Consider the following 27,474-nt stretch of genomic DNA (forward strand, 5'->3'; position numbering starts at 1 on the left):
AGATAGCTCAGCCGGTTGAGCACTCGTTGATGGAATCTGTGCGTGATCTGTAGGTTCGAATCCCAGCAAGGCCAACTCTGACTTTCATCCTTTGGAGGTCGATAAAGGAGTTCTGACTTCAGTTTGGTGATAATTGTGATAAATATGTTCTATATATAGCGCTTTGCCAAAAGCACTATATAAATAACCATTTGACCATGAGATTAGATATATAATTTAGCGTGGAGTCCTTGCCTCTCTGCACGTTGTATCATAACATTGGCATACCATTAGGTAGTAATAGCTCCAGGAAAGGAGGACTTACATTAAGCATCATAAGAAAACTCTGCTATCGAACCTCAAAACACACAATAAAATTCATTTTTGCTTTACTATGAAATTTGCTAGGTTTTTGTGTTTTCAACATTTAAACATATACAGGAGAGATCAAATGGCTAGACCTTAGAGCAATAATGAAAGATGTATTCTGTCACATTAATAATAATGTGCATCTATATAGAGCTATGAACTGCCAGGCATCTTAGCGCTGCTTATTATTACCCACTGTGTGTGGTGCTCATTTATCGATCTTGGACGGATAAAAGGCTGAGTTTGGCCATCAAAGCAAGGATGTCAAAGCAAGCGCTCTACTCGCTGTGCTATCTGACCGGCTATGATGCAGAAAGCTGCCGCAAAGTAATGATTTCCATACAGTTTTTGCACACGTCACCTGGATGTCACATACAATTTACTTTCTTGCAAAGGAGAAAAATAATTTTTACTCTTTTAAAATCACATTTACTCTCAAAGTTTAAAACTAGGGAGTAAAATACTCCCACCTCAAAATCTTATCTGGAGCACTGTGTGGAGGATTGCTTTGGCAGCTAGACATGCCCCGCTGCTGCTGGCATCGCGTCGTGCTTGGAGGTCTTCGCGCCATAAGTGGGAGGCTGCATTGACTCTCTGCGGCGCTGTGCCGTGATAGCTCCGCCCGCCTCATTCGCATGCCGAGAACGCTTCCCGGAGGGTGCCTGGGCCACGAAAGTGGTGTGTTCTGTGCCTATGTGATCAGAGTTACACAGAAGGAAAAGGTTTGATGCGCTCTGTGATCGGAGCACGGTAAAGTGGTTTGTTGTCCTCCGGAAAAGAATGAAGACGTGACGTTGCCTTAACAGTGGCCCCTGCTGGTCTATGGAGCCGCAATTCCGTTCCGGTTGAACCCGGGGCCTTAAACCGTGTTTACCTCTGCGCTCTGGGCTCTCTTAAAAAAAAATGAAAATGCCTGGGTGCGCTCTATGCTAGAGCAAATGTAGGTAAGGAAGGAGCATCCTTGCGCTTCTACGCTCAATGAAAGGGCTGACAGCCTCTGTGCGCCCTGAACGGTGATTCAAAAAAAGAAAAGAAATTAAACGCCCCGTGGTCGGAGCTTCAGAGAGAGGCTGAGGTGACAGCGGTGTGTTCTGGGGCTTCAGTTGGTTGAGAAGGCCACCACTACGACCTGGCAGGCTACAGCTCCTGCGTGGGTAGAAAAAGGATGTGTGCTCCAGTAAAAAAAAAAAACATTATAATAAAAAAAGTATTGCCCTGCAATACGCTCTGGGATCAGAGCTACAAAAGGGAAATAGTGCACGTCTGCCTCCTCTGGGGAGGGAAACATTTACACGGCTGAGAAAACCAGATATCCATTAGTCAGGAGTGCCTGGGAGGGTTGTGGCTCCAAGATGGACGATTATGCGCCTTTAGTCCTAGCAGTGTGTCATGGGTGGTAGGTGGACGGCACCAAAACACTCTCTACTCTGGTCCCCATTCAGTGAAATCCAGTGTTACACAAGAGGTGTGTGAGCGAGAGAGAGGCCATTTGGCACACAAGATGGACTACCCCATCTACCCATCGCCATGGGATACAATGGGGAAGGAGCACAAGTGGCTGGCAGAGCACACCGTCAACAGGGACAACTGCCACTGTTGAGTGAATTTGACATAGTGGGGGACCCATCCAGCCTTGGGCCTTGGTGGACCTCACGGGTCGAAAGGCTTTAGCTATACTTCATTAGCTATACTTCGAACCTGTCGAGGTCAGTGATCGGGCCAAATGGCCAACCATGCTATACTCTGCGGGTCCAGCAGTGCAAAAACTGTTTAAGACATACAGCCTAGAGAACCCTCGTATGCAGTGGCCATCGAGGTACTAAATGAGTACTTTATGCCCATGATTAACATTGATTATGAACGGTTCATGCTGAGGTCAGCAAGGCAGAACGAAGGTGAGAGCAGGCACGTGATTTGAACAAAAAGCCTGGGGTAGCAGAAGTGACATCACATGGCCCTTGACCTCCGATGACATCACAGGAAGTGATTGCCATTTGACCCCACCCCAAGTGACATCACAGGAAGTGATGGCGCACAACATTCATATGCATCTATCATCCAGGCACTATCATTACAGCCAGCTATAAGAACCAAGGAACAGAGGGAGGTGAGATTTGTCCACGATCACACATTTGGGGAATGTCATTTTCCAGATTTGACATGGAGCCTATATGTAAACCATACATAATGCTGCAACAGGGTAACCGAAATCCCGAATACAGGCTATAGCTAGTGTATGAAACATCTGTAGATCAATGGACACAGAAGTACTTGTTATACTTGTGTGGCATAGAGAGACTAGGAGGCGGCCTCTGTTGCGTTGCGTACGAGTGAATACGCTCGAGCGTAGGAGCGTAGGAGGTGCGGCTTGAGTCTGTGACTCTGTGAGCGCGCGAGCCCGCGAGAGCCTCGAGAGCCTCGAACAGCGCAGGGTCTGCTTTTCCAGTGCCTGTGGGGACCCGCATAGACCGAGAAGTGGATTCCGTCTATCCCGCCCCCTCCAAAGTTCGGGGAAGCCACGGGGGAAGCAGTGCCCCTTCGGTCTCGAGACTTTCGAGACTGTTGAGAGCGGAAGAGGACGTGTGCGAGGAGCCGTGAGCTGAGACTCTCTCGGAGCACGGAGCCTAGCAGAGGGGGTGGCTTCCGGAGTGGAGCTGCGGCAACAAAAAGGTCTGGTGAGTGCTGGTGAGCTGCTCTGCAGTGTGAGTTTTACCGGGCTCTCAGAGCTATAAATGCCACCATTATTTTGCCGCACTGTGAGCCCTTAAATCCCACTCTTTCCACCCTTGAGGTGAGGGGAAGCCCAGAGAACAATTCCTGTTAGAATTTGCTGAAGAATTTACTGAAAAAGTGGTGGAACGGGCTGCATTACTGTCCTCTACCTGGCCCCTTATTTGTCTTGCCTTCTTTATTCTGTTCGCCGGACCGCTGGCTCTCGCGGGTTCCGGTTTGAATACGGCTTCAGTTTTATGGTGAAGCGTGGTGAGCTGTCCTTAAGTTCTACACTTTGGACATAAAAGGACCATTGGTTTCGGGCTGTCAGAAGCGGCTATTGATAGTTCGGCTTGACGACCCGATTTTGTAGGGATACATAAGGCGTAGTTGTCTGTCTGTGCACACTACGTGAGGACTGTAGGGCTTCTTCTCTTAATCTTTTTTGATCCTCTTGGAAAATTAACCTATCCGACAACTAAGTAGAAGGCTGGTTACATTATCTTCAGGGACCATTTGTCTCTGAATTGGAATAGTTTGGAAGTGCAGTGGATCAAAATACAAAGGTACTAGTAACCTGTTGGCCTGATGCAAACAGGAACTGAACGAAATCAGTCCACATATAATCTACGTAAACCTAAGGTGAAGACCATTAACTCGACCCTTGCCAATAGAGAAGCTGACATGGAAAAAATCAGGACAAAGAAGAAAGTATTGAAAAGTCCTCCTTTAAATCAAGGGGTGATTACTGATTTTTTTCCGTTGAATACAGCCCGTGAAATAAATTCCACTGCGATTGAAGATGATCCACCAGCACATAGTGACACTGAGGCTATAACATCAATAGAATTTGAGGACATAGATAATAATTCACTACTAGACTTGTGCTTAAACATTTAAAGAAGCATGACACCACACCCAGAAAGAAGATCTAGCAACACTGATAAGCAAACTGACAGAAGCACGATCACACCTCTGGGAATAATGGCTGGGTCGGGTTTGGATAGGCTCTCCATTTCCCCTAACCTTGCAATGGTTTCTACTGAGGATGCACCTGTTGAGGAAGTTGAGCCCCAGGAAATGCCTTTCCCGGGGGCTCTAGAAATAGCTGAAATTCAAGCGTCAGTTGCATCGTTACAATTTGCACTTAAGATTTTGCTTAAAATGTCTGGACGAATACTAGCTAACACAGAGGCACTTGCCATGGAAAATAAAGGAAGAGTGTTAGCAGTAGAAGAAGCTGAAGCCGACATGTCAGAAGCCATCCTCATTGTTAACGAAATGGAAGAGCAAGAAGCTCTGGAAAAAGAACAAGACGTGCAGAATCACGATCCTCTTTTTTCTCGGAAACAACAGAGACTAGCAAAAAGGGCTGGTAAGGGTAAAAGGACCAGCATTACGGCATGTTCTATGACAGAGCAGGACAAGATGCAATTACCCACCAAGAAGAGTAGGAAAAGAATGGCCAGAGCGAAGAAAAGGAAGGCTGCCAGAGAAGGATTTCTCACGAGCTGGCTGATACCCGCACAAGGGTTGGATAATGATTTAGAAGTAGAGACAAAGAATGTGGAGTTGGATGAGATTGATGAAAGAGAGGCTAATATAGATGAAACGATTAATCTGCCCACGGATTTATACTGCTCAGAAATCACAGTAGCAGCCGCATCGGAAAATCGTGAGGAGAAGAAAGGAAGCAGGATATGCTTGATTAAGAATCTATATCATAGCAAGGGTAGTAAATGGCTATCACGATCTGAACTTCTGATACGACTCGATTCTGTTCCACAACTGCGAGTGCTCAAATCGGACGATTTTGTATTTGTTGAGCCCCTGAAAGGCCCCAACCCTAGAGTGTCTGCATTGCATTGCAAGTTCTTGGCAACAGCCGATCTCCTAAGGACCTACAAAGAGGAATTAAAGGCAATTGATGTGGAGGTGGATGCCGATCTTAACAAAATTGATCTGACTAGCCCTACAGAAGATGAAGATCCGGTCCCGGCTATAGCAGATTACCCAAGCCTTGTAAAGGATAAGAAGATTGCTGCATCGGAAGTTCAACAAATGCTAAAATGGATAGCAGAGGCACTCCGGGAGATTATATCTAACCAATGAGAACTAACTATATTATATTGCAATTGCAGAGGCTTTGCCCACCTTCTATCCCCGGAGGGTTCTACTAAGCTTCTGGATAATTGCAGCTGTTTTTGTCTTCAAGAAACTTAGGCAATAGACCCTTTAATATTGGATGGTTATACGACATACCACTCGCCAGCAAAAAGGGGAGAAAAAGGTAGGCCCTATGGTGGCCTGACTATAGGTGTGACTAATGCAATAGGCTCTAAACAGATTGTTTGTAATTTTGAGAGCAACATGTTAGCTGTTGAAGTAATTCCGAACCCCAAGGACCTCAGGGGCTCCTTTTTGTTAGTGAATCTATATAATCCACCTGGGGCAAGGCTGAGTGAGCAATTGCGGGACTCCCTCCAGGATCTATTGGCCAAGTGGCTATTTCGATCCTGTAGTTTAGGAGTAATTGTCGTGGGTGACTTTAATTGCCATATGCTAGGGCAAGAGAGTAAAACGCAGAACCCTAGACTAAAAAAAAGAGGAGCCATGCCCCACAGTAAGAGGAACCATGAAGGTGGAGTGTGGGAATATCTATTTGATTCCTGGGACATGGTAATGCTCAATGGCCGAACAACTGGGGACTGTCCTGGACACTGCACGTGGTCAAACGGGAGCTCGTGTAGTGTTCTGGATTACATATTTGTATGTCCTGGGATTCAGCAAATGGTGATAGATATGACGGTGATTGCCAATGAATGGAGCGACCATGCTGCACTAAAATGTGAGATCAGTATTTTTAGTGAACAGGCCCTGCCCAATAATATAGGTATGGTCAAAACCAACAGACCCGGTACTATAATTATCTGGTCGGATAAAAATATTTCGTTGGCAATTGAAGCCTTGGGGGTGGCAGACTATAGTGAGCTCCCTAACTTTAATGAGCTATCTATGGACGATATAGAGGATTGGGTGCAGGCTTTTGCTCAAAGACATGCAGCCTCACCAGTGGGAGTTATGACAAGTACGGCGGGAAAAAAATTGCCCTACGATAAAGCCATTAGAGATATGAAAAGATTGCTTAGAGCTGAGCTCCGTAGTGCCAAAAAATACGTGGCCCGGGGAGATAGATATTTCTCAACAGTTAGAGGGATCAAAAACAGATACAGAGCAGCTATTAAAGCTAAGAGAAGAGCAGAGAGTATACTGGGATGGCAAAAAATGGTGAAGACGTTATGTGAAGGAAATACGCGGAATATTTGGTCCCTGTTGGCTGAGGCACATTGCTCGCAAAAAGGGACATTGATTAATCCCATTGAAGCTAGAGTCTGGGAAAATTTTTGGGAAAATCGGAATACAACGGATAACATATTAACAGTTTTGGATTGTCCTCCGGTGGTGGCTCCATTTCATATTTCGTACGAAGCTATCTTAAATAAAATTAAAGAGATAAAATCGTCTCGAGCACCGGGACCTAATGGATTATCCAACATTGTTATTAAATCACATCCCGTGTTTTGGGCCACTTTACTGAGAATACTATTTGAGAAAATCATAGAATCTGGAAACATACCTCATTCCTGGCAAACGGCAATATTGATCGCAGTTTTTAAAAAAGGGATTAGATCTGACCCGAGTAACTATAGGTTACTATCAATGCTTGATGCGACTGGAAAAATCTTTGCCTTTTTATTATTAAAAGAACTACAAGCATGGGCTGATGGATCTGGCGTTTTGTCTAAATTCCAGAGTGGTTTTAGACAGGGGTACTCTACTTCCCACAATATTATGGTCATGGACCTATTGCGAACCAGAGCGCTAAGAGCAGGGGCTCCTCCGTTATATGCCCTATATATTGACTTTTCGGCAGCTTTTGATTCAATTCCCCGAAGTCGGTTGTGGTGGAAATTAGAACTAATGGGTTGTCCGAAAGGTCTTATATATTACTTAAGACTATTGCATCATAATAACTCAGTGAAACTGAGATTAGATCAAGTGGGTAATACCACGGCTAATATCTTACAAAACAGGGGTGTGAAGCAAGGTTGTGTCACAGTCCCTTTAATATACAACTTATATGTGTATGATATTCCCGAGGTAATAGCTGCTGTAAACAACTGTCCCCCCAAAATTGGTGATGCTCGCTGCTCTGTCTTAGCATATGCTGATGATTTGGCAATCTTCGACTATACTATTAGTGGAATACGTCGATCTTCAACAGCACTCTGGGAGTATGCAGAGGTCAATGGCCTTAGTATTAACTTGGGTAAAACCAAAGTCATGAGATATACCAAAAAGAGGGTATCCCGTGTTTCACTCCAGGTAGGCTTATTGAACATCAGTTATGTCTCTCAATATCGATATCTTGGTATAGATTTTGAAGTGACGGGTGATTATGGGGCCTGTAAACAACTGCGTACAATTAGAGCAGCACAAATGACTGCCTTGTTTCACAGGTTTATGGTGAAGCAGTGTGGTTATATGCTGTGGGGCATTTGGCAGTTATATATAAAGGCATTTTCCCCGGCCATTACATAGGGACTAGAAGCATTACTGGATATGGATTAAGGTTGGCTACAGGTAATTGAGGGAAAATTCTGGCGTAGTATTCTTGGCTTACCGCCTTCTATACCAATGGCCATAATAAGATTAGAATTGGGCCTGATCTCTCTCAAGGCACTAGTATTGAAGAAGCGCGATGTATTATATCTAAAAATGACTCGCAAAACTAGGAATGGTCTACTATCGGCTGTCTATCAAGAACTGGCTAGGGAGAATCTGGGTATGTCAACTATTGAGCAGATGACTAAATTATATTCAGATATCGGGTGGCAAGAGAGGGAGGGTTGAGTACTCGGATAAAGTACAAAGGGCTCTTTGTAAACGCATAGACCTATGGGATTGGACTGAGAATTTCGAACACCTGAGGAGATTGTGTAGCTATAAGTTTGTACAATATAGACTTTATGACTTTAAGAAACCTCAGAAATATCTGAATATTTGTCCATCACCCAGACTAAGACGGTTTATTTTGCTACTTAGACTGGAGCAACTCCCCACGAGAATGGTCACAGGAAGACAAAACAAGCTGGCTGCCAATTTGCGAACATGCCGATTATGTAAAGTTCAAGATCAGCTGGAGACAGCAAAGCATCTTTTGACCGAATGCCCTGAGATGGCTAGTACTTTTATCCCTCTGCTGGATGGTTTTGTCCATTCTAGGAACTACATTAAGGACGATCTGTTCTGGAATCACTGTGTTAATACTAACAGTAAGCGCCTGCTGATTGCTCTGTATACCATCTGGCTGAGGATTGAAGGCAGACTGGATATAACATTTTAAGTAATAGTTTTCAATTGAATAATTTATAGATAGGATTGGCTGCATAGGTAATTATGTGGTATATATTTGCTGTTTTAAAAAACTATGCTTAATGTGATTTTTATTTCCACTTTTATGTTCGTATTATAAGATATTTACATTTGTATTTTGTGTAAAGTTTATAAACTAAACTATATCACAATAAATAAATAATTGATGTGTTAAACAAGCCTGACCTGGGGAGGCGTGCGCTGTCTGTTTACCCAGGAGCAAAATGCTGCATGACCAAGGCCGGAAAATTAAATAATTGACCAGGATTTAGTATCAACAACAGTCCCTAGTTATAAATGTATCTATGAGTCAACTACCACTGTGATAGAAGAAACCTATTGTGCGGGTGCAAGCTGAGGCCATCTGTATCCATATGCACTTATCATTAAGTTATGTGACAAGCAACCACATGTCTGCCACATCCCAGAGCTTAACGTCCTAGGCTTTGATAAATGACTCTTCTTCAATCTTTTTTAACAGGGTGAGGGGTTGGAAGGGGGGTGCTGCACTTCCTTCAAGAGTGAGGCTCGATGCATCTATGATTTTCAGAGCTCTATGTGCGAGGTGCGTTATTCAATGGCCTCCCGCACCAGTACTGGCCTGTGAATGAAGCTTCCACAAAGTCCTTTCCAAGAAGGAGTTTGAGTGGGGAGGGAAGGGTCACTAAATGGCTCTCTCACTTGTGAGACTCCGGACCGAGTTTACGGCCCCTCTTAATCAGTCACATCACACTCAAATGAGTTCAAGGTGAGCAGACCACAGTCAGTGGCGTAGCTCAGAATTTGGGGACCCCCTGCAAGCCATGCTGAGCCCCCCTCCCCACATGCTCCTTAACAAAGCACAGGGCATGCTATACCCCAGGCCGGCCCAGACCGCCATGTGTGCGCAATGTCCATGATGATTGTGCCGCTGCATGGGCATGCATTACTCCAAGTGAAAGAAGTATTTATGTTTTTTATTCAAAGCTCAAATGTTTCACCTAGCGTAGAAAGAAGGGGCAGTGCCTGGTCCCATATTGGTGAGTTGTTTTATAGACAGCTGTAAATATTTGCCACACATATGCAATTGCGACCAGGCATAGCATGGGGGCCCGAACTTATGAAAACATGTTTGGGAGGTGGGGGGGCAGAGTCATTCTTCCCCCTGCCATGAGAAAATGTTTTGAATAATGGGTTTAAATGGTGCATTACACAGCACACTTTTTGTGCAAATTTGGGTAGATGGCCAGACAGTTTGCAATCGGTTTTGTAGAGTGTAGGGTAACTCACGGAAAAAAGGACAATAGATGCAAGGAGGCACATCGATTCGCCCATGCTGCAGGAGCAGCTGGGACACGGATCCGCTGCCATCTCCTACCATCCCGAGCGCACTCTCACTTGCAGCATCTGACTGCCTGCACCCGTAGTGCACGGTGCACCCCTGGCCATAGACCTGGCCTTAACACCGACGAGGCAACACGAAACCGACGAGATCCCGGCCACAAGATGGCCGCCGCACAGTTCGTCTCCCCGATGCTCCCTATGGTTGCCTAGCAACCCTCATCTGCATATCGACAGCGCCTGGCGACCGGAGGCGGAAGCCGGCCCTAGCTGCCTAAGGCCCGTGAGCCAAAGGCCCCTCCTGTCTGCCCCTCAGCTCACTCTACACTCGGGCAGGAGCCCTGCTGGAGCCCCGCTCGCATCACGAACACTCGATCGTGCTCGGAGGCACATCGATTCGCCCATGCTGCAGGAGCAGCTGGGACACGGATCCGCTGCCATCTCCTACCATCCCGAGCGCACTCTCACTTGCAGCATCTGACTGCCTGCACCCGTAGTGCACGGTGCACCCCTGGCCATAGACCTGGCCTCAACACCGACGAGGCAACGCGAAACCGACGAGATCCCGGCCACAAGATGGCCGCCGCACAGTTCGTCTCCCCGACGCTCCCTATGGTTGCCTAGCAACCCTCATCTGCATATCGACAGCGCCTGGGGACCGGAGGCGGAAGCCGGCCCTAGCTGCCTAAGGCCCGTGAGCCAAAGGCCCCTCCTGTCTGCCCCTCAGCTCACTCTACACTCGGGCAGGAGCCCTGCTGGAGCCCCGCTCGCATCACGAACACTCGATCGTGCTCGGAGGCACATCGATTCGCCCATGCTGCAGGAGCAGCTGGGACACGGATCCGCTGCCATCTCCTACCATCCCGAGCGCACTCTCACTTGCAGCATCTGACTGCCTGCACCCGTAGTGCACGGTGCACCCCTGGCCATAGACCTGGCCTCAACACCGACGAGGCAACGCGAAACCGACGAGATCCCGGCCACAAGATGGCCGCCGCACAGTTCGTCTCCCCGACGCTCCCTATGGTTGCCTAGCAACCCTCATCTGCATATCGACAGCGCCTGACGACCGGAGGCGGAAGCCGGCCCTAGCTGCCTAAGGCCCGTGAGCCAAAGGCCCCTCCTGTCTGCCCCTCAGCTCACTCTACACTCGGGCAGGAGCCCTGCTGGAGCCCCGCTCGCATCACGAACACTCGATCGTGCTCGGAGGCACATCGATTCGCCCATGCTGCAGGAGCAGCTGGGACACGGATCCGCTGCCATCTCCTACCATCCCGAGCGCACTCTCACTTGCAGCATCTGACTGCCTGCACCCGTAGTGCACGGTGCACCCCTGGCCATAGACCTGGCCTCAACACCGACGAGGCAACGCGAAACCGACGAGATCCCGGCCACAAGATGGCCGCCGCACAGTTCGTCTCCCCGACGCTCCCTATGGTTGCCTAGCAACCCTCATCTGCATATCGACAGCGCCTGGCGACCGGAGGCGGAAGCCGGCCCTAGCTGCCTAAGGCCCGTGAGCCAAAGGCCCCTCCTGTCTGCCCCTGTCCGCACCTAGCGGCACGGCGCGGAACACTGCTTCGCTTCTCATATTGCGACCCGTAGGAACCCTAGCTGCTTCCGGAACAATACATACGTGCTGCCCTCCGCAAAGCAGGCTTTGTCTGGCGAGAGCTTCGTGAACACTCTGGTAGGATTTGTGCCCTTACTCTTGCACACTTACAAAGCCCCTCCTGTGTCTATGTCTATGTCCCCCGCTCATAACACGCGGATGGCACATCCGTCTATCACATGTTGGTCGATCGGGGCCTGACGCAAACTCTTTGCCAGGGCAGTCCCAGCTCATGGCCAGTAATGTTAGATGCCTTACGGTCGCCTATCTGACCACATTTACTACTGTGTTGTGCCTTTAGGTCGCCTATCTGACTACATTCACTACTGTGTTGTGCCTTTTTGTCGACTATTTGACTACACTCACCACTTTGTTGTGCCTTTAGGTCACCTATTTGACTACATTCACTACTGTGTTGTGCCTTTTGGTCGCCTATTTGACTACATTCACCACTGTGTTGTGCCTTTTGGTTGCCTAACTGACCACATTTACCACTGTGTTGTGCCTTTAGGTCGCCTATCTGACTACATTCACTAGTGTGTTGCGCCTTCTGGTCGCCTCTCAGACCACATCTACAATTGCTGTGCATTGGTCATCCCCGTCGCCCTGTGTACCAGCATCACCTTAAACATCATGTATTGGTACATATCAACGCTCATCCATCTACTGTATACTTATAGTAGTTATTGGGCTAGTCAGTCTATACACCCTAAACAATATACCCTCATCAGACTAGGTATGGCACCCACCACATCCTCCCTGAGGCCTAGCACCATGACCCCCGCAAATTTATACTTGGACGATCCAGCACTCTGGTTACTCCACTTTGCCACCAAACCAACACCTAACCAGCCCTGTACTATCTCCATCAGAAATTCCAGGCTAAGCTCCAGAACTAGACCACCCACTCACCTAGGTTCGATCCACCTTAACACACTGAAGAGAAATACTAGTCTAAACATCCGAACCAGTCCTTCTACCCCCCATATTCTCACCACCCCAGTATCTTAAACAGGAACACTAGACTAAGGGCCCGGACTATGAAACACTTGCATCTTGCCCATAACCACGTTGCTCCCCTCTCTGACGCCAATAATCCAGCCCATAACCCACCGCCTACATCTGAAAAAAATATCAAAAAAGATAAACTCATCAAAGCAGCACTTGTGAATGCCAGGTCCATTCCTGCCCATGCTCTCGACATTGCTGACTTTATAACCTTTGAAAACCTTGATATCCTCGCAGACACGGAAACCTGGCTAAATGCCGCATCCGGACCATCTCTGGCACTCGCAATACCTAACGATTATGCCATTATAAGATCCGACAGAAACACTACTCAAACAAAGGGAGGCGGACTTGCCTTCATATATAGAAATACATTCGACATCAAAATCATCCAAGATGCGCAAATCCCGTCTGCGGAATCCCTATCAATCAAGTTACCTCTCTCACCCAACCACACGGCCACCGTGCACCTCATTTATCGACCACCAGGACCCATCTCCTCTTTCACTGAGGACATTGCATCACTTATATCTATAAATACCAAACCCAACTCGCAAACTATCTTACTTGGGGACTTTAACCTCGGTTTCAACGATCCCAAAGACATCAACGCCCTTGACTTAGCTAATTCCCTATCCGATCTGGGTCACACACACATTATCCACAAACCCACCCATATCAGAGGTAGAACCCTAGACTGGCTCTCACACAGCAACTGCTCTATCGACCTCCTATCTAATGACCCATGCATCTGGTCGGACCACCACAAACTAACCTTCGCTATTAAAGCTAAATCTACTCACCTTGCACCTATCATCGCCCCTGCCATCCGCACGCGAAACAAGAAAGATATTACTCCTGACAAACTTCTACCTATTCTACTCCCTATTCTGAATAATATTGATTCAAACGCAGACCCTACAGCTCTAGTGGACACTTATAACCAGGCTATACTTAAAGCCCTGGACTCCACTGCCCCTCTAAAACTGCAGAAACCGAAACCACAGCGTCACCTCAACTCATGGTTCTCGCCACAGTTAAGAGAATTACGTAAAGCCAAAAGAACCGCTGAGGCACTATGGAAAAAATACCCCACAGCTCCTAACAAAGCTGAACTAACCCTAGTATCCTCTAGCTACAAAGCAGCCATACTCGCAGCCAAAGAAGACTCCTACAACACAAGGATTACTCAAGCTGAATCCAACACTAAAGAACTCTTCAAAATACTCAAAGAATTAGAATCACCTATTGCCCCAAGTGACAAAGGTATAACTGACGCACTATGGTGTAGCAACATCCAGAAAGCCTTATTAGATAAAATAGCTCGCCTACAATCCAAAATTACCGCTGAAAAATCCCTGTTATCTGCTGGCCCCAACTACAAACAACCTCCCAACATACCTCCAACCTCTCAGACTAATTGTAAACCTTTCAGCTTCTCACCCCTCTCAACATGGGAAGTAGAAAACATCATCAAGAAACTAAAACCCTCAAACTGCCAAGGGGATGCCTGCCCCGCACCGATTGTTAAAGCAGCAGCACACGATCTGGCGCCATTCATCACCAACTTCATAAATGCCTCTTTCACATCCGGAATAGTCCCTGACAATCTTAAAGACGCCTGGGTCATTCCACTCCTCAAAAAACCTACGCTTGACCCAGCCAACCCGTCTAACTACAGACCAATAACGACAGTACCATTCCTATTAAAAATACTGGACAGAGCAGCCTATCTACAAATACAGGATTATCTAGAAGCTAATAATCTCCTAGGGCTCAGGCAATCAGGCTTCCGACCAAGACACGGTACGGAAACCGCACTTATTGACCTCACCACCCAGATCCAAACCTTGAAAGACCAAGGCAAACTAGCACTCCTTCTGCTGCTTGACCTGTCAGCAGCGTTTGATTTGGTTAACCATCAAACACTCTGTCAACACCTGAAATCTGCAGCCCACTTTTCAGATGCAGCCACGGCATGGATCAGCTCCTTCCTGGCGAACAGAACCATGAGGGTCTTCTCTCCCACAGATTCCACCGAGCCGGCCCCAGTACCCTGTGGTGTCCCGCAAGGCTCCTGCGTGTCCCCGACACTTTATATTATATTCACGAAACCCCTCTTCGATATCCTAGACTATCTGGGTGTTACGTATACTAACTATGCGGACGACACCCAGATACTCTTTCCTATCACGGGTGACTATGAAACTGACAGCACAACCCTCAATGAAATCTACTCAGTTATACAAGCATGGATGGCACACCATGGCTTGTGTCTCAATGACGATAAAACTGAGTTGATCATCCTGGGCACTCCCGCCAAACTTAAAAATCTCAATCCTTCCTTCAAAGCCTTTACCATAGATGGCAACCTCATTTCAGTCTCCAACAATACTAAAACTCTTGGTATTTACATCGATGCTACCTTATCCTTCTCTAAACAAACTAACGCAGTAGCTGCATCAGCTGCCTACACTTGCAAGCTTATTACAGCATGTAGACCATTCTTATCCGCTCCCAACTGTATCACTCTCGCGAGAGCTTTAGTCCTCTCCAAAATAGACTACTGTAACGCCCTTTACTTGGGCACTAGCCACAAAAATATCAATAAACTACAAGTAGTCCAAAATAATGCAATCAGAGCTGCCCTTAACATCCCCAAAAAAGCACACATATCTGAGACCAGACGTAACCTGCATTGGCTCCCAGTCAAGCACAGAATATCCCTGAAAACGCTTGCCCTCACACACAAAGTTAGAGCTAACCTTGCTCCAGCATACCTCACTAACCATTTTACACCACACTCTGCCTCGAGACCTCTTAGAGCAGCCCAAACTAACACCTTGACCACCCCGAGATTTAAACTCCACAATTCGGGTGGAGCTAGCTTCCCGGTACAAGCTTCTAAACTATGGAACACCATCCCCCCACAACTACGTGCAGAACCTTCATTTAATCGATTCAAATATAGCACGAAGTGTTGGCTCCATAACATGGACTCATGACAGCTTAAACCTTAACCTACTGAACATGACCAATCACTCGGAATATGCACTTGTTTACGACGCCAGCTCCTACCTGTAACCATTTTTGGAACCTGGTTGTCTGTATTGTTGTTATTGCGCACTTATGTAACTGTAACCTTCCTGCAAATGTAACCTTAACGTAACTCATTTAACTGTTCCTTGTAACCAGCTCCACATTTACGCGCCCTTATGCCCCCGGGCCTGGCTGCGCTTTATAAATAAAATAAATACAAAATACAAATGCAAGTCACCAAAAGTGGACAAGCGCATTTCCCAATGCATTGTTATGCCGGTCCGTTCAATAAATGCCAGTGTAAAAAACATTTTCATGCTGGCTATGTCCATACATGTCCATGCTTGCTCCACCAACATGTGCTGTATTCCCATAAAAGAACATACTCATGTTCGCTTTGAGATGTTTTTTATATTATCATTATTGGCACTAGGCACAAAGCCGGCTCTGCCAATATATGCCATTACTCCTATGTAAGAAAATACTCCCATTAGTTTGGTCATTAAAAGTGGCATGTCACAATAAGAAAACATGTCCAAACTGGTTCCAATGTACACCAGCCTATCATCCTTGCTTCATCATAGATGCTCAGTTAATAACAAGTCATACTACAGTAGGCAATATACAGGCCGCTATACCAAAATGTCCGTCTAGCGAGGTACTACTACTTATCATGCTTGCTTTATCAAAGATGACGAGTAATTATTCACAGTGTATTCACCACCCAGGCATGCACCCACCCAGAACATTCATGCACACAATCACAATCATACCCATTCACCCTGGAAAAGCCTCACTCACCTCATGGAATGGGGGGCTACATCAGGCATGTAGACAAGCAATTAAGCCTCGGCAGGTAGGTGACTGAAGGTTGGAGAGACCACACCTCGGGAAAGATGGGATACATCAGGAGTAAAAGACAGTGAAAACAAGAAGACAGGGGGCATAAGAGAAGGGTCAAGAAGGAGACAGCGAGCACAAAGTAAGTAAGCAATGCAGCATAAGGATGAGAAATAGAAGAGTCAGGAGAATGCAGGTGGAAGGATGCAGGAGCGCTAGGCACATTATGATGTATGCATAAGGGAAAGTCACACCAGCATGCACAGGGGTTAAATATATCAACAACAAGAAAGGACCAAACACAATGCTGGTTGAACATGTGTGAAGGAACAAGGCAATGGGCCTCATTATAAGTGATTCAGCCTTTTACGGACCGGGTCACTTTGAGTCTGCCGGTAGCGGCCCTGAACTACCGGCAGGTTTGACCTATGGCCCCTACCTGCAGGTTTTTCATGGAAGCACCGGCACCGTTACTACAGTGCCGGTGCTTCACCATAATGCTGCCTGTGATATCCTGGTAGCACCAGGATGTCAGGCGGTGGTAGCGGTAATACAAGGTTACTGGCAACCTCGTTATGAGGGCCATTGTGTGAGCAACAGCAGTCAGGTATACAAAAGAAAAGGCCACAAGGAAAAAGGTAGGAATACAGATTGGAGCATAAAACCGCATGTTTTCGGACACAATGACATTATTTTCTTTTTCTGTTTCTTTCCAAAGAAGACTGTTTTGGACTCACTTTACTTTGCCTGTTTGTAATTGGATAGGGAAAATCAAGCTGGAATCATACTCTTTTTGATGAATTATAACATCAGTTCAAGCCTCCCTCTCTCTCAGAGGTAGGGTTATTTAAGACCTCTCATTTGCCTGCCATGACTCTACCACTAATCACCACCACCTTTGCTCGCCTCCGCTGACACACGCAACTCCCCACCTAAGCCGGAATCCCAGGGTATTTTTTCCATTTCCAGCACTGCCTATTTAGTGAAGGTAACGACGGACAAGACAGAACAAGATGGAGGAGGCACCCCGATAACCGGGGCAGGGTCCTCCTCCTCCCTGGGTAATAGAGAGGGTAACCCCGAAACGCGTCAAAAGCACTGGGAAAGCCTGCAAAAAGGGCAACAAAAGAAAGGGGCGGGCCAAGCCCCATATAAGCGGCGGGCGCCGGCTGCACAGACAACAGTCTGCAGCAGAAGGACGCCCGCAAAGGACAAGAAGGATTTTTGTTTTCCCCCCACCCCCGCCCTGCTTAAGGGACAGCTACGGTGAGGCCTGGCTGTTGACGTCGCAGGACGGTGAGGCGGCGGTGTTGTGGCGACCAGTGACAAGAGACAGACTCCGAATGAGCCATTGCACAGCCGGAAGGGTCTTTGTTCTTCTCGCACCAGCGCCTCTTGGGAGCCTAAGCGGCAGGGGTGCCTGGTGGTAGCATATATGCCAACCCTCTCGATTTAGGCGGGAGACTCCTGACTTTTCATTGATAAATATATCTTTTTCTCACGTTCTCCCGCCTAAGATAATTCCAGCGCCAATACAGTCCGATGGGAAAAACTATGTCTCCCGATTTTCTCTCTCAAAACTCCGTTTTAGGTGCGCCTGAATGTTGGCATGTATGTGGTAGCAATGAGTGCTCAGCTTCCCCCGAACAAACGGCGCTCTCCCAGCCCAGGAGCACCCGGAGGGGCAGGCTGGTCTCAGGCACGAAGGGTTGGGAGAGTTGGGCCTACTGTGGACTTTGTTGGAAAAAGGGGGAAGCAGGTTTTGGACACGGAGCAGTCGCTGCACCTTTGGATCTAATTTCACAATTGTTTGCAGTGTTTTCTATTATGTGTGAAAATAAATCTGCAGCCTTTGATGCCAAAAAGGAGCTATGTGTCATTCTGCGCCTTACTGATGGGGAGAAGAAAGGGGCTGAGAGGAAAGAGCAAGAGTAATGTATATTGGTGTAATAATGGACAAATGCCGAGGTTATACCTGTGGTCGCGTCTTCCGGTCCTCTGTGGAGACTGGGTCGTCCAGGGCTTCGTATGCTGCAGAGGGAGGCTGCACCTGGCATTTAAGGGATCTGCTGGCCTGCCCCCTCCTAACATGGACCCACCCTGCCTGCCCTCCGCTTCCACCTCCCATCCTGCTGACATTCGGTTTCCTTTTCTCGGGCCGGGTTTGCTTACTTTCTATTTCCACGCTGAATTCCCGCGTCACCGCCGGCCTAGCCCTCTGAACTTCGCCTCCAACTCTGCTCCCTGGGAGTTTCTCTTCCGGGCCGCCCGGGGTGGGGCCGTTCTCTATTTCCCAGCTCACAGATCACAGATGGCTGAACGCTCCTTCTCTCGACACTGCCCGGCCCTGGCTAGGGAGCCTCAGTAGAAAGAGCGCCAAAGGGAGGCGCCCACCCCCGCTAGGAGCAGTGCAGGGTTTATTTCGGGATCGAGCTATGCTGTTAAGTGTGTAATTTAAAAGAAACCGAAACTCATTCGTTGGGAAGTGCGCTCTGTCATTCGCAGTTGTCTGCTGCTGATTTATTTCCGCCACAAAAGATTAGGATTCACCCTTCTAATGCAACACTGATGGGGAATGCAAGGCCCGCCTGTGTTTCGAGCCTATTCCAGCGCATAGCTGTTCTTGTAAGCAAGACCACGCAGAGCAACACAAGTTCGAATCCTGGCTCCGAGACTGGTCTCCGGTATTAACATTATTAACAAATTAATTAGGTGACAGGGTGGGAGAACAAACAAATAAGGGTCAACAGGTGAGACTGGTTTTAAGAAAACATATTTTACTAAGCTGGTTGTATCTTTTATACCGGTGACGTTATGCAAGGTCAGAGTAGATTTAAGAAAATACAAGATTTGCATCAATATACACCCTAAGAGGGTAACTTATATTCAACGGTTGTAAAAATGCCAAGGTATTTTGTCCAACAAGTGGTTTCCTGTGTGTTTTTCCTTGAACACATTTTATCATCATTTGTTGAAGTTTTAAATCATTTAATGAAAAAACACAGCAAGGCAATAGCAGTCTGCACTCACCCCCACTATAAACCCCAGCCGAAGGGGGGCCCGATTAGGGAAGGGGAACAGTAAAGGAAGTAATACAAGGAAAAACAAATGACACAGACGCATGGAGAGTTCACAATAGTTTATGATATGTAAACGTGTATGTGCTTGACTGTAATGACTTACCTGACTGTATACCATGTACCCCCACAATCGAGTACATAGAAATCTGGGGCGATGGATAATGGACAGGTCTCCCCTGCCAGCAGCAATGGTTTTACCTGCGAAAGGATTGTTAAAGGGAATTATAAGAAAGAAAAGGACAGTTGGAAGTGACAGTTGAAAGCAGGCGAAAACAGAAGGAGACAGACAAAGAGAGAGTCAAATGAGAAGGAAGAGGAGAGAAGAGAAAAAAGATTAGCACTCTGTGAGGGGCGGCAGCCTCGAGTCCCCCTCCATCCCACCCCAGGCATCAAGGAGTTTGCTGGGCGGGCTGCATATGCCAGCTGCAGCCCGGCAGAGATCAAAAGCCCCTGGACATGTGTTGGGGGCGGCCCAGGCAAAGAAACGCCCCGGACCGGGGCTGCATGTGCGGGGTGACAAAAGATGAGTGACAAGGCCTACGAGGCATCAGCCTGCCCAGGGGTCATTCGGTGCAGGCCGGGAACCAGAGAAAGACTGGGCTGCATAGCAAGTGCAGCTCGGTGAAGAAAATTCTCCAGCCTGGACCCACGTGAGTGGGCATCCATGAACCACGGCGCGGCCTGTGAGGATACGCTTGGTCCTGGGGCTAGGCGGGTGGACCTGAGAGAAATTAAAGTCCCAGGCCGAGTGGCACGCAGTGGCATACATGCCAACCCTCCCGACTTTGGCAGGAGTCTCCCTATTATTCTGTGAAAAATATTGCTATTTTCACGTTCTACTGCCTAAAATAATTATTTCCCCAATGCATTCCTATGGGAAAATTGTTGTCTCTCGATTTCTCTAACGAAATCTCCCTCCCAGGTGCGTCGGCATGTATGCAGTGGCCCAGGTCAAAATGGCAGAGCGCGGCCTGAGGATCAGTCGGCCCGCCCCAGGGCTATATAGGGCGGGCAGTGAATGAGTCGTTACCCGGCCAGTACCAACGATGTGCGTGGGGCAACCTGCACTGGCTGAGAGCATTTTAGGCCTGCGAGTGGGACGGTGCGGCAAAACACTTACCTGGAGCCTCTGGGGCTCATTCAGTGTGGGGCTCAGTGCTGCAGTGGGCTGTTCAGTGCAGGTTTCCGCTTAGGTGGATGAGACCTGGGCAGAGCCCAACTACAACATCACCCGCTCGCCATATCGATGGAGTGCACCACCACGGAGGAAATAAAGGCTCTGACAGCCCCCACACTTATTAAAAGCACCACCATGGAGGAAAGTGAGCTTCATAAGCCCTAATCAATATTTACACCACCACAGAGGAAATCAAAGCTGCCTAAGCCCTAACTAGGAAAGTGTTGTAGTAATTTGAAATCGATGAAGGAAAAAACACTTGAAGGCATTAGCAGTCTGCAGTCACCCGCACTCTTTCCCTTCATCAGATACCTTCAAGGTCCAAACCATAGCATCCTGAATTACATGACGGTTTGACTGTCATGTTGAACATGACAGGTCAATGGTCTGCTTTAAAGTGCTCACTCAGTGCTATAAACAGACAAACCATAATAATGTCCCATATAACTCTTCTCCATTATTTCAAGGTGAACGATAATAATCTTGGGACCCTATCTAGCACTTCATAGCAGATAAGTGCTATGATGAGTCTTATAAATACTCAATTTAATGATAATGTAATGTGGTCTTGAATAGCGTATCTCTGAAATTTGTGGTGTGTTGTTCTGCCTGACAAAAGAGAGGCTTATAAAGAAGAGGTAGCTGCGAAACATGTGGCGTAGGTAAGTGCAGCCAGAAGTGCCAGAGTCTTGAGTGCTGGTATGGTTCTATGTGCTTAGTGGCTTTGATTATTATTATTATTATTATTGTTTGACTTGTAAAGCGCAGTCACAGACCGGGAGGCTTAAGGGTGCTAGCTGAACAAAGCAAGAAACACAACAACAGGGGGACTCAGAGCATATCACAACAGAACAGAAAGCAGAGGAATCCAAGATCACACCAGAGGCATTTAGTTAAGAAGAAGGGTTTTCAGGCCTTTTCTGAAGACTCTGATGGAGGTTTCTTCCCTGAGATAGATGGGCAGTCCATTCCAGGAGATTGGTACCATTGAATAGAAGGCTCCTGTTTTTGCTTGTGTGAGTCTACAGGCGTGGATATTTAACAGGAAGCCATGGTTTGATCTCAAATTGTATTTACCGGCTTTCGGTACCAACACCTCTTTAGGTACCCTGAGCCATACAATTAAAGGAGATCACCCTGAGCTGGAAGAGGATTCTTTCCTTGATAGGAAGCCAGTGAAGGTCCCTTCTAGCATCTGAAATATGATCTGATCTCTTGCAATCCATCACAACTCTTACAGCATTATTTTGCATTACTTGCAGTCTCTTCAGCTCGCAATTAGGCAGACCTGTCAAAAGGCTACTGCAGTAATCTATTCTAGAGCATAGAAGAGCATGCGCCAGGGATTCTCTACTTGCTCTTGAGAGAAAGGGCCAGGCATGAGCGATCAGTTTAATATGATATAGTGAGGATGCTATCAGGGTGCTGACCTGAGCTTTCATATCTAAATTGCAGTCTAAAACGACCCCCAGCATCTTAACCTTTTTCTTTATCTCAATGCTACAGTCTCCAATTAAAAGTTCTGTATACTGTCTGTCTAGTTTGCAAGTTTTTGCTTTGGTTCCTATGAGCATCAGTTCGGTTAGCTCGTGTTGAGTGCTAGGCCGTTGGCACACATCCATTTTTGGATGAGCTGATATATTCTATTAATGTTTATTTCATCAGCAGCGAGGACACCAGTAAGTGGGATGACACTTTGGGTGTCATTGGCGTAATTCATAAATTCAATGTCATTAGTGTCATAAAATCCAGAAAAGGTACTGTGAAAAGATTATAAAATATGGGAGACAGGCAAGCTCCCTGTGGGACTCCTTGAGTCAGCTCTATTGCGTCTGCATCAGCTAGATCGCTACTAACTCTCCACTGATGTCCTTCGAGAAACCATTTCACCCAGCGGGCTGCCAATATCGCAAAACCTGCCACCTCCTCCAACCTGGTGACCAGAACAGTATGGTCAACCAGGTCGAAGGCAGCAGACAGGTCCAGCAGCATCAGCATGCTGGTCTTGCCTTGATTGCTGTGATGGAGAAGTCTGGACTTTAAATCCAGCATGGCCGTCTCCGTTCCATGTTTTTCTCTGAAACCAGATTGTCTCTGGTTTAAGATGTCAGTACCTCTAAGATGTTCGAGCACTTGAATGTACGCGACCCTATACAAAATCTTTAATAAGAACGGAGATTCGATATGGGTCGATAGTTTAAAGGGTCGCGGGTAGGCAGAGACAAGTTTTTTTTAGCAACGGTGTGACCCATGATTTCTTAATACAGTTCGGCACCAGGCATTCTTTAAACAAGGCATTAACAAACATACATAGTATTGAAATCAAAGAGGCAGAGCAGGCCTTAACTGCTAGAGCGGGACATGCATCCCCCTTACAATAGGAGGGTTTGAGCTTCTCTATAATCCTTGCAAGGTCATCCTCACTTATAGGTTTGAAGGAGAAGCGCTCACCTTCTTTCCAGATTTTAGGTGTAGAGTTAATAGTGTCATAGTCATTTTGCATTAAAGTTTTCTTTGCTATCAAGATTCCATTTTTAATTTTTCTGAGCTTAGCATCCATGGCGTCTTGAATGGCATTACACCATTTTGCATCTTTGATGATTGTATCCTTATTATTATTCCTAGATGTTTATAGTTCTTTAGAGGCTGTGACTCGAGACCTGGACCCAACAGAGCTGACAATCACAGATCCCCCACATCGAGGGCGAATCTCAGCGATGTACAAGCTGCTGCAGTCAAATTTTCTTGTCGCTAGAGCAACCTACATGAACAAATGGGAAACGGATCTAGAACACTCGATAGAAGATCAAGTATGGTCGGACATATGGTCTCGTACGCGGGCCTCTTTCTTCTGCATCACTAACCGTGAGTGTGCCTATAAACTACTCCTAAGATGGTACTACCCGCCCCTCAGACTGAGTCACTTCAACCCAGCCTTGGACCCACACTGTTAGCGCCGATGTGGCCTCCAGGGTTCGTTGTTCCATATGTGGTGGTCTTGCCCAGTGATAGTGAATTTTTGGACCCAATGCATTGCCACTATCGCGGACATAACTGGGATAAGGCTGCCCCTCGAGCCGGAACCGATCCTATTGGGAGCCCCAATCCCGGGTGTATACCCAAGATCGGGCAGAAAAGCCACCCTCCTTACTCACCTGCTTTTGCCCGCTAAAATCACGGTGACACGAACCTGGAAATCACTGGAAGGACCCCTAATGATCCTATGGTGGCTGAAGCTCTGGGACGTTTTCGTCGCGGAAAAGATCACAGCGGCAAACAGAGGCCTTCTTCACCGCTTCACAAACATTTGGTCCCCAGTGATAGACTACGACCAGTGTTATCCAGCTTTAACTTTCAAGCCAAGGGCGGTAGTGAACGCTCTGAGGGCTGGGGGCTCGGAGACGACGCAACAAATACAAGGGCAAGACTGGGAAGTTGACTGAGGGGATGCGGCTACGGGGTTGGCGTGGGAGGAGGGGGTCCATGAGCTGTATTAAGTCTCAGGTAATAAGATGCTGTAATGTAATGTATTGTGCTCTGGTGTGTCGACCAAAAATAAACATGTTTAAAAAAAAAAAACTTTAAAGAGCTCTTTCGGCTCAGACTGTGCATTCGCAATCCAGTCATCAAGATAAACTTTTTTTGCCAAGACAACAGCCTTTTTATAATTTTTAACATGGACATTATATATTTCTTTATCGTGTTCTGTGAGTGATTTTTTCCAGGTGTATAAGGCTTTAATTTTGTTGCCTTTCATTTTCTGCAGGTCATGGGAGAACCAGGAGTCTCTCTTTGGGCAGTCTTCTTTTTTCGCAGTGGTGCTATTGTATCTACAGCCTTCTGCAGGGTGTCTTGGTAGATACATGTAACTTCCTGAGATTTCTGCAGTAGATGGTGAAAAAAACGGGTTTCTTATTTATAATAATTCTTTCAGCGATAATCTCAAAGTATATAAAGAAATGGTCTGACCAGGCGCATGGGCTAACAACCAAGCTGGAAGGGGTGATGTTAAGACCTCCTAGCCAGTCAAGAGTATTCTCTTGCACATGAGTGGGCACATCAATAAATTGGGAAAAACCCAAGTTAGACAGCGTCCTATCTAATAGTTTGGCTTGGGCATCAGTGTTATCACCTAGCCAATGGTTAAAATCCCCAAGTAACAAAACTTTGGAGAGGGGTGCTAAAAGTGTTAAAAGACGGTCAGATAACTGATTAATAAAATCCTTCATTAAAATCGGAGGTCGATAGAGTAAGACCATATTAACAGTGTTCTCATTGTGTAATCTTAGCCTGATACTTGGGTGTATGTCCTAGCTAGAGGATAACACACTCAATCTATTAGATGACAGCGCCGGGACACTGGGAGAGCTCCTGGAAGGGCACAATATGAGCTAGAACGAAAGATATAGCTGGTCCTACAATGAGCTCTGAGTTGCTCCCCGAAGGCTCCTGTGGCTAAGCCGGAGCTAGCAAGAATACATCTGCAGTGTGTGTGTTGTCATGTTTGTGTAGTGTAATTGTAGTATTATTTTTAAATGTGAGCCAATTCATTGGGGATGGGGAGGTGATTTGGGTCCCCTGCGAAGTCCTGTTATTGGAATTTTAGAGCTAGACTAAAGTGGTAGACTGCACGTTGAGTTGATATCCATCCATCCAGATGAGGTCTTGCTACTGCTCTGGATTCCATTTTGCTATGATTGTGCAGTGGTGTCAGTGTCTTATATCTGACGAGGAGGACAGATTGAGGAAACAGACACGACTGGCTTCTGCTGATGTTCAAGGAATTCTTGATGCAAGTTGTGTGCTCAGGGGTATTACACATGTCTGTGTGCTTGACCCAAACGGGTCAGTCTCTATTTAATCCTGCCTGGCAAGCTTGGCGTTCTGAGGAGTCTTTGTGTACAGGTTTCGCATTGCTATTAGGTTCTTAAAATCCAAGGAGCCTCTACCTTGGGAATTGCAGGACCACGCTGGTTCATCTCAGAGGTTCTGGTGGGTCTTAGAGTCCAAGCCTGGGGCAGCAAGAGGCTGAACGTTCCGCTTGGTCTGTTCTTTCGAAGGTATTCTGCTAGTTTGTCTGTTGCTCTGTAATGAACAGTGAGCTATAAGGGTGGGTGGCCCCTATAATCCATTGACACCATGAGAGATCAACATGCAATTAAAAAATGTGGATGTCATATAAGATAAATTTGTTCATTTGTTCATCATATAGTTCACCTTTTTTGCAAAACCTATCATTTCCTTTATAACACCTCTCGCTCTTTAACACTGCCATCAATATCACAAATGACATTTTATGAAAAATATATTTCAATCCTAACAATATTTCATCTGTGTGATGAGAATCTTAGTTCCCCAGAACAGTTTTTTAAAATAATAGGTTGTGCAGTTCTTTGCCCTGCATGCACCTTTGAAAATGAATAAACAGACACACCTGCTTCTGTCCCCATGTGGCTTCCACTTCCTCTCCTGTACACAAGGATTTATTTTAGGAAATTAACATCCAAAGCTCTATTCCAATTCCCAGATACTAGACTCATTGAAAACATACTTGTCATAATATGTATATTTTATCATTTTAATATAGCAGTAACACACGATCTGTCGGGCCGGATCGGGGGGTAATGGTCCCGGGGCGCAAGGTATATGAAAACAGTGGGCCCCAGCGCTATTACCACTCGATCCAGTGGGTTTAAATCCCGGAAACCTGGGGTGCTAAGAACAATTTATTTTATTTCAATTAACCGGATGGCTCATGGCGCCCTCAAACGAATCGGGTAAGTGGGGGTTGGAAGGGACGAGAGATTGGAGGGGAGGGCAGGGTGGGGGGAAAATTGCGAGGGGGCAAGCTGTCATCAAGCTGCTCGGAACACAGGCTGAGACCATGAGATTAGCCTGCGATCCGCGTAACCTGATTTGTTGCCCCTCCCACCCTGGGTGCTAATTCTATTTAAATTCAACAATATAATGAATAGTAGTAGTAGTTTGCCATTTATATAGTGCCTTTATGCCGTTAGTATAGCCTCTACGCGCTTGTGGGGGAAACGCCCTTGGGGTACCGAAGTCCAAGGTATGGGAATATGGTTAGAAAGGATTAGAATGTGTGTGTGCATTTGGCCAAATAGGGATTTGGGTGGGATGGCTAAGCCCCAGTAAGCTACCCATGATGGTGAGGCATGTGGATGTTGCTGAACGGGAGTCACAAGAGTGCATGAGTATGAGGAGCATGTTATATTGTAGAACGGGAAATTTATCGTGCCTCCTATACTGTATGAATATATGTGTATTGGCCTACGCCAAGCTGCTTATAAGCCACTTGCGGGGAAATCCGCGTTGCAAGGTCTTGACCTTAGATCAGTGTAAGCCGCCATTTTAGAAACATTCGCCATTTTAGGTTCTCACTCTTAAAGTCACCCTGTGTTCTAAGATGGTGGACAATGTCATTCCTAATGCAACATGGCCGTTTTGACCACTGTGTATAAACTAATGTATAACTTGCCTGCAGGCTACATGTTGGGGTCATGAACTGAGACCTTGTCCTTCGCTGACCTGTGTGTAGAGGATTACTTGAACCAACAAAGCTAATCCATGAGCATATGTAAAACACAATGTATTCAAATACTGAAATGTGAACACTTGTTTGACTATATTGTATGAAACTGTTTAGAAGGCTTAACATGAAATCCCAAGATTTACTGTTGCCAGTAAGGCTTGTTAGTGAATACGTTAAAGGTAAACTCTAAGTGCACAAATGCGTGAACTCGGCACGAACCCTAGATCCGTAATGTATTAACAAATATTAACTGTGAAATGGGTTGAACAGCGTGTTTTCGACGGTATAAACAGTGCGACTATTCTAATGTACAGCCCCACTCACTGAGCACACCGAACCACGCTGGACT

The 27,474-nt window shown here is 46.6% G+C and overlaps 1 protein-coding gene across 3 annotated transcripts in view; it reads right to left on the bottom strand.

Annotated features, from left to right (window-relative positions):
* The window catches only part of LOC138521718 (nuclear factor 7, ovary-like), a 28,828-nt gene extending 10,130 nt beyond the window's left edge, over window positions 1-18,698 (bottom strand). The window contains exons 1-2 of one of the 3 annotated variants that reach the window (XM_069634740.1): window positions 18,291-18,480; window positions 16,277-16,361 (exon numbers count right to left, since the gene is read on the bottom strand). The gene's annotated coding sequence lies outside the window, so the exon portion shown is untranslated. The other 2 variants (XM_069634741.1, XM_069634739.1) reach the window with 2 other exon arrangements.
* Window positions 18,699-27,474: the final 8,776 nt, after the last annotated feature.

This window comes from Ambystoma mexicanum, chromosome 13 (assembly GCF_040938575.1).
Source record: "Ambystoma mexicanum isolate Mex_15411 chromosome 13, UKY_AmexF1_1, whole genome shotgun sequence".
NCBI classification, from domain to species: Eukaryota; Metazoa; Chordata; class Amphibia; order Caudata; family Ambystomatidae; genus Ambystoma; species Ambystoma mexicanum.